Source organism: Anser anser (genome assembly GCF_964211835.1).
Source record: "Anser anser genome assembly, chromosome: 1".
In the NCBI taxonomy this organism is placed as follows: domain Eukaryota; kingdom Metazoa; phylum Chordata; class Aves; order Anseriformes; family Anatidae; genus Anser; species Anser anser.
This window is the reverse complement of record NC_139720.1, coordinates 122,066,612-122,079,221: the sequence shown is the minus strand read 5'-3', so window position 1 is coordinate 122,079,221 and position 12,610 is coordinate 122,066,612. Positions and strand designations below refer to the sequence as shown.

General features: G+C 40.2%; 1 long non-coding RNA gene across 1 annotated transcript; it reads right to left on the bottom strand.

Moving 5' to 3' along the window:
• Window positions 1-228: 228 nt before the first annotated feature.
• LOC310893152 lies at window positions 229-7,786 on the bottom strand. Its single transcript, XR_014578762.1, has 4 exons — window positions 7,621-7,786; window positions 5,065-5,099; window positions 3,529-3,689; window positions 229-2,731 (listed from the first exon to the last, which is right to left on the bottom strand). It is a non-coding gene; the product is annotated as an uncharacterized lncRNA (long non-coding RNA).
• Window positions 7,787-12,610: the final 4,824 nt, after the last annotated feature.

Below are 12,610 nucleotides of genomic sequence, written 5' to 3'. Positions count from 1 at the left end.
CTAGCTTCTCTTTTCCTCCCATGTTCTGGGAATGCCCACAGAAGCCCTAGGAGGCGTTGCAGGTCTCAGGGGTGCAGACTGTTCTGCAAAGAGCCTTGCACAGGATCAGGTTTTGCCAGATCAGACTGAAAGTCAAACTGCCACAGCTTCTGCAGCATCTGTCCTTTGGATGGTGACTGTAAACATCAGGGTGCAGCTGCAATGCAGTCTGTGTTGTTCGTGGGGAAAAAAACTGTGGTCCCAAAGTGTCTGCCTGTTGAGCAGAAAATGGAGAGCATCATAACATCTCTCTTATTCTCACCAAGTCCTGCTGAACTTGTATTCTAGTATTGTCAAGGAGAAATCGAGTAGGACTGGTTAACACCAATAATTTGGCAGTACTCTGGTTCTGACAGCTTCTCCAAATTCTCATGTCATGCAGACCACTAAGTCTCCTTTCTCACCCAGAGGCGAGATTTTCAGCTCATTTCCCATGACTCTAAAAAGCTGTGCAGTGAACTTATAATGAAATCATACCTCTTATGTTGATATAGCTAAAACACAGTTAGGACAGTACTGAGAATGTTGTATATGGAAAGCCCTGTATTTGTTTCTCTGCAGAGACTACAATATCAGAAGCTGACAGTTATTTCAGGTATCAGAAAGGGAGTGAATTTTGAGTTTGCAGTGATACTTGGTACACAGACATGATATTACTTCTGACAGTATGCTTGATAGCACTTCTGATATGTAGCAATGCATGCACCTTAATAAATCAGAAACTTGTAAAATAATAATTCACTATGTATGTCCATACGCCATGCCTTACTTTATTATATTAAGTAAAAATAATATTAAAAAATATTTGCCTCTGAGCTGTCACTACAACTAATTAGATTTTGGACCCTCCCCCAAAGGGAGGGATCATCCCCCTTTCCAAAGTTTGTGCTGCAGAAGTTAGAAGTCCCACTGCCATCTTTTATTTTCAGGTATGCAACAAGGAGAGGAGATAAATAATTCTGATAGATCACTGAGACTTTATTGAAAAAAAAATATCTAATTTGTCTTTCCATCTTGTTATCTTCCACTGTATTTATCGTTTCTGTATTCATCCCAATTAAACTTTAGAAACTGATTGCTTAGGTAAAGATACAGTTTGCATCAATTAATTCTTCTTAACAACTAAAAATATCTGTTTTGAGTACTTGAATTCTATTATTTGGTCTGCCTTCCCAACAAAACCCTGCTAACCAAGAGAAGCCCAACTTCCCATCTTCTACTTTATGCCAGTCAAAAAAAAAAAAAGAGAGAGAGAAAAAAATTGCAAAGTGTTAAAGCACAATTCCATGCATTTCTCTCCTTCCCAATTTACCAAAAAAGTATACTACATTATGATTCATATAGTGAAATGCAATGTATTCAAGTTTAAATGAAAAATATAGCAGTAACTTCCAGCAGAGCAGAACTAATACAGAATATCAGCTTCTTCTTTCCATAGCTATTTCCTTGATCAAGTCAAATCACCATTATTCTTGCACCTACAAACTCCACAGATTAATAGATGACAGCATCTCCCATAACATCCTCATAGACAAGCTCAGGAAGTTCAGCCTAGATGAGTGGATGGAGAGGCTGACTGACAATTGCCTGGATGGCAGAGCTCAGAGGGTTGTGCTTGGTGGTGAGGAGCCTAGTTGGAGGCCTGTAGCTAGCTAGTGGTGTCCCCCAGGGTTCAGTACTGGGTCCAGTGTTGTTCAGTTTATTCATCAATGACCTGGATGATGGAATGGAGTGCACCCTCAGCAAATTTGCTGACAACACAAAGCTTGGAGGAATGACTGGTACCTCAGAGGGATGTGCTGCCATTCAGAGGGACCTGGACAAGCTGGAGGACTGGGCTGAGACGATCTTCAGGAAGTTCAACAAAGGCAAGTGCAGGGTCTGCACCTAGAGAGGAATAACCCCAAGCACCAGTACAGGCTGGGGCTTGACCTGCTGGAGAGCAGCTGTGCAGAGAGAGACCTGGGAATCCTGGTGGGCAGCAGGCTGACCATGAGCCAGCAATGTGTCCTTGTGGCCAAGAAGGCCAATGGTATCCTGGGGTGCATTTGGAACAGTATTGCCAGCAGTTCGAGGGAGGTGATCCTCCCCCTCTACTCAGCCCTGGTGAGGCCACACCTGGACTATTGTGTCCAGTTCTGGGCTCCACAGTACCAGAGAGACATGGAGCTACTGGAGCGAGTTCAGAGGAGGGCTACGAAGATGAGAGGGCTGGAGCACCTGTCGTATGAGGACAGGCTGAGAGAACTGGGCCTGTTTAGCCTGGAAAAGAGAAGACTGAGGGCAGACTTCATCAATATATATATAAATATCTGGGGGGAGGGTGTCAAGAGGACGGAGCTGGTCTCTTTTCAGTTGTGCCCAGCAACAGGACAAGAGGCAACAGGCACAAACTGAAGCACAGGAAGTTCCAGCTGAATATGAAAGGGCATTTCTTTATTGTGATGGTGACAGAGCACTGGAAGAGGTTGCCCAGAGAGGTTGTGGAGTCTCCTTCTCTGGAGATATTCAAAAGCCACCTGGATGCCATCCTGCACAACGTGCTCTAGGTGATCCTGCTTGGCAGGGGGGTTAGACCTGATGATCTTCAGAGATCCCTTCCAACCTTGGCCATTCTATGTTTCTGTGACACTTAATGGCCTGCCTTGAGATGTGATCTTTAATCTTCAGAGGGAGAGAAGACCAGAAAATCCTCAAAGGAAAAAAAAAAGAAAAAGTTATAGGTTTATAAAAGGTTAAAGGTTTATAGGTTATACCTCTCTGAAAACCTGTGACAGAGGAGGAAATAACTTTTTATTTTTATTATTATTTAATTGTGAGAAATTTAAACAAACATTGGGTTTATGATATGTTCTAAACTATGCCTGAATGGTTGAAATGAAAACCTGTTTAACAAACTAGTACATTCTTATTCTCACACAGGCTGGCAGACCAAAAGAGACACCCTTAGTTAGTGTAATTCAGGAGTATAACATTGATAAAAACCTTTAGTGAAAACACAGAAAATATATTAAAAGTATTAATTTATAATTCCTACTTAGTTAAGAGACTAGGTTCAGATTCATCATAGATGGCAAAAAATGTATTTAACTTATTTTTATATATAAAAAGGTGTTAAGAAAATAGGGATTGAAACTACTATATAAATATTTTAAAGCATAGTTCAAGGCTAGTCTCAACACACTTCTTCCCCTTTTTTTTTTTTAAAGTGAAGAAGAGATTTAAAATCTTTGCAGTATGTTTGGTCACCAAAACAGTTCAATAAATGAGAAATTAATGAAAATATTTGTTTTGGAGTTTTACAGCCCTTTATTGTTAACTGTTAAAAGGCAAATGGAATATACTAACTAAAAGAAAGAGTAAAAAAAAGTATTTTTACAGAAAGCTGAAATAAAGCATTTTAACATTTCTAAAAAGAGCCCATCCTTAAAAAGCCTGAACAACTGTCCCACCAAGAGTTACTTCCTCCACTCTACCCACATGACTCACCTTGGCTTTTAACACTGGATGAAGAAAGAGAGATAAAACCATAACAGAAAACCTGTACAGTGGAACCAGGACGGTTTGAGACACCTTCCCACCAGCTCCTAGGAAAGTCCCTATCCTCCCCAAGGAGGAAGGAGAATAACCCGGCCATGAACTTCGAACACCTAGTAGAAGCAGGAGAACAATCAAGATCTCATAATTATAAAACTTTGTGGAAAAGGAGTTGTATGCCAAACAGTAGGCACACATTTCACCCAGAGCTACTCATTAGTAGCTCACCTGTCTTCCCAGAACTCAGTTATCAAATCCTGCTGGCTGCTTCAAAAGGAAAAGATTAAAAAAAGAACACAGTCTCTGTCTTCTGGACTGTCAGAGACCCATGACCACTTCAAATTCATGCAGAAGAAGGGTCATACCGACTAGCATTTTGAATATTTAGTGATAGTTGATCAGCTTACCTGGATTATATCTGCTGTAGCTAACAACAATAGCCAGCTACAACTTTTAGGTAAAATAATATTGATACACATATTCAAGAACCACATATTCAAGAGACGGACCAATTTCCTCTGTTTGTTCTAGGCTGGAAACAATTTGTATTCAGTCTCATCTTTGGAAGCCAGAAGTGATGATGTAGGTAATCTCCTACTATTCTTAAATACCAATGGATATATTTTATATTGCTGGTTGTTTCTGCAACGTTTAGATGCACTAACAAGGATCACACACTGTTATATAACAGAGTGAAAAGAATCCAGGCATAATGTATCAATGCTTTCTTTTTTTTTTTCCCCCTCCTACAGAAACAGACAAAAGAAGCAGTCACAACAAGCTGTACCTCCAGCTCTAGCCTTATGGTATTGGGTATAAAACTAGTTCTGGAGAGGGGAAGAACTGATTCCCCCATGTGAGCCTAGACAGGAAAAAAAAAAACACAAAAAAAAGGATTAAAGAAAACATCTGGTGGATATACAGCTCTGCCGATGCATCACCATGTATTATCACAAAGACCAATTGCTTTACATGAACAATTCGTGAACGAAAACCAGGCTGTAGAGCCCAGGCACAAGGAAGAAGACCAATAGTTCAAGTAGAACATTTTAAAGAAACCACAGAGAAGGTTCAGTCTTTCTAGTTTGAAGTACACATACTGCATTTGGTCAACTCTGTATGCAGCAGAAAAAATGCACAAGATTTTGTACTAATAACAGAAGCTGGTGTGGTTACAAAGCACCTTGTAACCACATGGCAATCATGTCCTTTTATCTCTTCATTAATTATCATGCTATATTCCACCAGCCAGTCTTTAAATAGACCTGGAGCTAGGATATGCTTGAAGGTCCAGGTTGAATAATCTCTTTAATAACATTATAATGACCCAACTGAATTTTTTATTATTAAATAATAATAATCCAGAGTTGATTTTAAAGAGGGGAGAACAGTCTGAGACAGAGAAATCAAAGAAGATGTGAGTAAAGATTTGTGATATTCCACAACATAAACGTATAGCATCAAGTACACTGAAAAGTACCTGCTTACCAACACAAGATGTTCTTTGAATGCTCCAGGGAGACCTGAGAATTTGGATGATGAAAATGTAAACAGGTCTCCCACAAACCTGTAAATGCATTACTTAATGCACTACTGGAAAGAACAATGTAATGTAAAGTATTGTGAAGATGAGCAGGGAATAAGAGTTTGCATGATAAAATACACAATAATACACAATTTATTGGTTTATCAGGATTGTTGGAGAACAGCTTAGGTACTATTTCTTTAACAGGGCAGTAAAAAAGTTTTAACCACTGTTTTCATACAGACTTATTGATAATACAACCTTTTTCTTTTTTTTTTTTTTTCCTAGTATTTTTGCTAATAAGGTAACTTTGAAAGAGATCTCAGGTTCCCTTTCATGTCATCATGTTATCAACCATAAGATAAGGTAATAACTGAATATTCCTTCTGTGTAACTTTAAGTTATTTTTCATTAAAAATATGCTGGCAGTATACCAAATACATATCTTATTTTTAATAATTACTTCTTCATATGTGTGTGTATATATGCACATATTGACAGCATTGAATTGCCTAATGGATTGTAAGTTACATAACTTTATTTCAAATACCCACATATATATTATTATTATTATTTACATCAAATGGTATGAGCTACAGATTTTACCCACAAAAAATCTGAGAATTAAAACCAGAAACACCATGTGACAGTCTACATTATTCTCCCAGCTCTCTCTCTTAGACGATATTGTAAAACAAAAGATGCTTCTTTAGACTTCTTTCAGGGTCACACGCCAGTTTTCCTCAAGCTTTTCTCAGTCTAAGACATCTTACACTTTGCCCCAAAAAATACTATATAAAGACCCTCTGCCAAGATCACCAGATTTCCCAAGTAATCTTGCATCAGCATGGTTTGAGAGAAAGCTTTTTTTTTTTTTTTTTTTAAATTGATGTGTTTGCTCCCTTGCTTCAGATATGTTTAGGGGTAGGGAGCAGAAGCAGCTTTTAGTGTTACTCTCTAGGCAGGTTTAGGACATGTTGGCAGTCTGGAAGGAAATATGATCTTAAAGGTAACCTTTGGGATTCTAGAAAAGCTTCTCTAGAAAGATTTAAAGTGTTGAACCCCACCTATATCAATACATGCAGCAGGTATATTTTTAACTTTCTACTAAATAATTATTTCAGAATGCAGCAGCATGACATGGAGCATATGTGTAGCAAAAAATAGTCTCTGTAGAAAAAATAAAAATAGCAAGAGATCTGAATTTGGCAGTCAAATCATGTATTGCTCAAGTAAGGCATCGTAGCTTGGCCTAACTGCATATCCCCAGAAAGGCCCTAAAATTCTAGCAACATTTAAAAACAGTATAAGTAAAATTTGTTTTGCACTCAGTAAAAAGCACAGCAAGTGTTAACACTTCACAGCAGTACTGTGCAGCAGTCAAAGATAAGAAGGCAAGAATACTGTACTTCAGTCAAAGCCTTAGGACAAAATTATTTGGACAGAGTACTCTCATCAGCTTTACTGGTCAGAGACATTAGTGACTTGCAGCCTTCCATTTTTAAGTGCCTTAGGAGCTTTCACAGCAATCAGACACAAGACCAGATGTACTGTGCATACATCTTATCTGCAGAAGATACCACCCTGCTTCTTGCAAGGCAAGAGTCTGCCCTCACTTTGGGGCACTGGGGGTGGGCACTTGCTCTCATTCCCAAAGGGGAGCAAGAAGTGACCAGTAGCAGCATTGACCCTGCACAAACAACCTCAGCAAGACAAAAAAGGTGACTCTGCTGTGCTTTTCCTAAGTGCTGGCAACTGCATCACCATTTCTGCTTGGATTAGGAATGGGCTTTTGACTTGCTTTCCCCCCCCTTTTTTTAGTTCTCGGTGGGCAGGGGTATCAGAGCTCACTGCCTGGGGCTCCTTTTGGATGAAACTAAACCTGAAATTGTTCCCTGAACATGTACCTAATGTGCTTTAACTGATAATAGAGCTTCAGTCCATGGGAAGATACCAGAGAGCAAACCAATCACTCTGAAAGTATATTCTCCATGTCCTCAGAGCTGTTTAGCTCCATAAATCCAATTTTATTGGGTTGCAGAGTTTGCTGATGCAGATAGAGAAATGTGGCAATCCCAGCATAAGATAAACCTTGATCTTCTGTCTATTAATTTGAAGAAAATGCTGAAAATTTATTAGTTTTTTTTTTTTAAACAGAAAAAAAGATTATGTAAATTGTATATATGCTTTATTTTAATACAGATGGTAGAGGATGAGACCTTTTAAGAGTACGGTATTTCACAGATTCTTGGGATTTTGACTGTGTTTAATCCTCTACACCCTCTAAAAGATTTGACCTACTCCTAGAGAAATTATTTCTTACTTGTGGCTAGCTACAAACTAGCTCTATATAAACTTGGTTTTATACCTCCATGGTGGTTCAGGAGCATTGATCTCCCAAACACAGTTAAGGAGTGGGCTGATAACAACAGCACTTACTGAATTGTATCATTCTGGAAATGTTCAAGGTGTTCCTTAGAAGTTTCTCTTCAAGTAATACAAATACCAGCTTCACTTACCTTATGAGGTCAGAAGGAGTCACAGCACAAAGTGGCTCAGCTGATGATATAGTGAATAACTCTCAGTTATTTGTCTGGCATGATTAAGCTGCCTCTTCAGCCTCCTGAGAGAAAGTAAATGTCAAAGGCATCTTTAATCCAACAGCTGAGTGTTATCAAGAACTGGTGTTCAATATATTCATGCCAGGCTGAAAAGGAAGGGTGACATGGGTAATCTGACTTCATCTGCTATGCCTAGAGACCATCTGGCAGTATAATGAAGAAGGGCAAGTTAAAACCAGATTACATTCACCTGGAAAAAAATAAAAAAATAACTGAAATCTGGACCAGGCATTCAAAGGGCAATCCTTTCCCTATTGACTTCAGGCCAGAATGACTTTATGAGTAGTCTTAATTTATCTTACTTCCCCTTCTTGTAAGCAGGGAAATAGAAACCTGCATAAAGTGGGTAGTAAATACCTTTCGTAGTGTGCTGAGAGCTCTCTCCTCTCCTCTGCCCTCTCAAATATCTTTTGAAATAGAATTAACTTGGCTCCCAGGTTTCTATGTGTCTCCAGAAAAAGATATTATGTGCTGGCAATGTCATCTGCTAAAGACACCAGAGACTGCTGGGGAGCTGCTTGTTAGGGAGAGAAAAGTGGAGAAACTGGTGCTGATGTGAGGAGGACCCCAGGGACCCACCACTGCTTCAATGCCCCACACTTCAGGAACTGTTCTCCTGAGAATTGAGAACAGAGGGAAAATGTGACCTGCTTCCCATGAAGGTCCTCCAGTGGTCTCCTTCCATTAACTGTCTACAAGGGAGAGATTTAGCTCCACACTATGACTTTCAGCCATATCCCATGCATTCACTCATCCTATTCACTCTCGCTGAACTAGTAGGGTTTTCGTTCATAGGAAATTATCTGTAATCAGTACAAACTGCTGTGAGTTGGAAGAAAATTGTCAGCACCAAGCAGGGCAAGGGAATCAGCATTAGGAAAGCCCACCACACTGAAAAAGCTTTTTTTTTTTTTTTTTTTTAAGGATGCACTTTAAATGTATTATCTCTAAATGGTATGTAACCTGATCTCCTGGGTTTGAAACATATTTTATACAATACATTCTCTGCATTTCCAGGGGCTCTTTGAGAGGTGCAGAGAAGTAGCTAGAGGCAACACATGAAAATAGCAATGAAAGTTTGGAGGATATCTTTGCTCCTCACATTGTTGTTAGATGGATGTTAAGTGTTTTTCTTTTGCCACAGACTCTTGGGAAGAGAGCTTTTGTCCCTTAACTATTAGGATTTTTTTTGCAAGAATTGGTGCCCCATAAAGTAATAACTCTAATAAAGGAAAACCTTCATTCTAAATACTAATGAAAGCTGACAGAAATTGTACCTCCTGAACAGGTTTCAGGATTAAAGTGACAGATCTGAGTGTGAAAACTGACTAGGACAAGAACTGCCAGAAATTGTATTCCGGGCAGAACCCATTACCTCTTCCTTCCCTGCTCCTTAGTCTGAAAGGCTATCTGAAAGCAGAACTCTTATCTGTCTGATTTCAGAGCCATCCAAACAAACAAAAATGGGCTATATTTGCTTTGTTTTTCCTTTGTGTATATATAATAATTATATTATATAGTTGTATAATATTCCACATGTTACTAATTATAATATATAATAACATTTATATAATAATGGTATGGTATTATCATGTATATATGTTACACTAGCTATATTATATAAGCTATATATGTTACATGTAAGCTTTGCAATTATACATTGTTTTCATATATGTAAATAACTTTGCTAAAGCTATTGTTTGAGCTGTCTACACTGTTAAGTAGCTGCAGATGTTGAGTGTGCTCCCATCCACAGAGTGAGTATAATGGCTTTTTCTCCAGATACCCCTTCACAGTATCACAGATTTCTAGGTTGGAAGAGACCTCAAGATCATCGAGTCCAACCTCCGACCTAACACTAAGTACTCCACTAAACCATATCGCTAAGCTCTACATCTAAACGTCTTTTAAAGACCTCCAGGGATGGTGACTCAACCACCTCCCTGGGCAGCCCGTTCCAATGCTTAATAACCCTTTCGGTAAAGAAGTACTTCCTAACATCCAACCTAAAACTCCCCTGTCGCAACTTTCGCCCATTCCCCCTCGTCCTGTCACCAGGCACGTAGGAGAACAGACCAACCCCCACCTCTTTACAGCCTCCTTTAAGGTAACTGTAGAGAGCGATAAGGTCGCCCCTGAGCCTCCTCTTCTCCAGGCTGAACAAGCCCAGCTCCTTCAGCTGCTCCTCGTAAGACTTGCTCTCCAGACCCCTCACCAGCTTGGTCGCCCTTCTCTGGACTCGCTCGAGCACGTCCATGTCCTTCCTGTAGCGAGGGGCCCAAAACTGAACACAGTACTCAAGGTGCGGCCTCACCAGAGCCGAGTACAGGGGCACAATCACTTCCCTCGACCTGCTGGCCACACTGCTTCTTATACAGGCCAGGATGCTGTCGGCCTTCTTGGCCACCTGGGCACACTGCTGGCTCATATTCAGCCGACTATCAACCAATACTCCCAGGTCCTTCTCGGCCAGGCAGCTTTCCAACCACTCATCTCCCAGCCTGTAGCTCTGCTTGGGGTTGTTGCGCCCCAGGTGCAGGACCCGGCACTTGGCCTTGTTGAACTTCATACAGTTGACCTCAGCCCATCGCTCCAGCCTATCCAGATCCTCCTGCAGAGCCTTCCTGCCCTCGAGCAGATCGACACACGCACTTAGCTTGGTGTCATCTGCAAACTTACTGAGGGTGCACTCGATTCCCTCATCCAGGTCATCGATAAAGATATTAAAGAGGACCGGCCCCAGTACCGAGCCCTGGGGGACACCACTAGTAACCAGCCTCCAACCAGATTTGACTCCATTCACCACAACTCTCTGGGCCCGGCCATCCAGCTGGTTTCTAACCCAGCGAAGCGTATGCCAGTCCAAGCCCCGAGCAGCCAGTTTCTCGAGGAGAATGTTGTGGGGAACAGTGTCAAAAGCCTTACTGAGGTCAAGGTAAACCACATCCACAGCCTTTCCCTCATCCACCAAGCGCGTCACTTGGTCATAGAAGGAGATCAGGTTCGTCAAGCAGGACCTGCCTTTCATAAACCCATGCTGACTGGGCCTGATCGCCTGCTTGCCCTGCAAGTGCCGCGTGATGACCCTCAAGATAATCTGCTCCATGAGCTTTCCTGGCACTGAGGTCAAACTGACAGGCCTATAGTTCCCCAGGTCTGCCCTGTGGCCCTTCTTATAGATGGGCGTCACATTGGCTAGCCGCCAGTCAACTGGGACCTCCCCCGATAGCCAGGACTGCCGATAAATGATGGAAAGCGGCTCGGCCAGCTCCTCCGCCAGTTCCTTCAGTACCCTCGGGTGCATCCCATCCGGCCCCATCGACTTGCGCACATCCAAGCTCCGTAGCAGGTCGCCAACCATTTCCTCATGGATAGCGAAGGCCACGTCCTGCTCCCCATCCCCTTCCACCAGCTCAAGGCACTGGGTATCCAGAGAACAATCGGTATTGCCGCTAAAGACTGAGGCAAAGGCGGCATTAAGCACCTCAGCCTTTTCCTCATCCTTAGTAACTAGGTTTCCCCTCGCATCCAGTAAAGGATGGAGAACCCCTTGGTTCTCAACTCTCAGCAATTGTAATAAGGACTGAGGTCATATATATATTCTCCTTTTAACTGTTCCCCCTCCCCCTGCCTTACCCCCCCCTCCCCCCCCCCGAATATTTCAAACCATTACAAGAGATCACCAAATGACTGTAATCACCTACTTCAGACAGATGGACAGTGGTGTGGGACAGCATGTAGCCCACGTTAGAGGAAGGAGCTGTCATAATCCTGACCTCCTTATTCTTGAGCTGGTTGATATAGGAACATGATATAGCTCCATTATTGGCAGTTCTTGACTATTTAGCCCTTGACTTATACTGATTTTCAAGCATGCCTGAAAATAACATATTTCATTTTAAATTTAAAGTTTCATCCAAGTCAAAATAAGGGACAGAAAAATGGTTTAATCTGAAACTATTTTTTTTTCCCAACAGCATTCTAGTCTGGCTGATGAATTGGAAAATTAATAATCTACAGCCTTGGATCTGTGCATGCTGAGTAGAACTGAGACTACAGTGTTTCTAAAGAAGTCTGAGTTTAAAAAAAAAAAAAAAGTTACAAAGCAAAGAAATTCAGTGTTCAAGGATTTATTTAACACACAAGGCATTAAGTTGTAATCAAGAGAAATACTACAATCTTAAGCCTATCAAAGTAAGGAGAACACCCTACAAGGATAGGAAATGGAAGAAAGGAATATCCAAAGTTCATTACACAAATTATTATCAAACTAAAACAGAGAGCTTGTAATGGAACATGAGACACAGGTTGTAAAGTAAGTCTACAATGCATTTTGTTACCATTTTATTTTCTAAATTAAAATAATAATTAAAAATTTACTTACTGTTCTGTGAACTTAAAAAGGATATGTATTAAAAATCTGTATTTTTTTAAAAAAGACAAAATAGGGAATTCAACATTTATAAAGATCTTTGTGCATACTGTCACTCACACATGCACACATACATTTCTTAAAATATAGTTTACACTGTGCGTGATATATAACTATTATATAATGAATACATTAATATATTTTAAATAGTAATATGTGTTATAATATATACATACCCAAAAATATATTTTATACATTAATATTTTTCTAAATTCTAATTTAGAAAACAATTTTCTAAATACATAATTGTTCCATTCCTCTTAACTTGTCCCTTGAAACAAACTAAAATTGCAGAAAAGTGGAATTATAAATTTATTTTAAATCACAAAGCTTTGCACCTATCAATATATGGCTATGTCATAATACAAATAAACAATGGATTGTAGTTAAATCACTTCCATCTTATACACTGCTGAAGAAAATGAGCAAAAATACTTGATGAAAGGCAACATAACG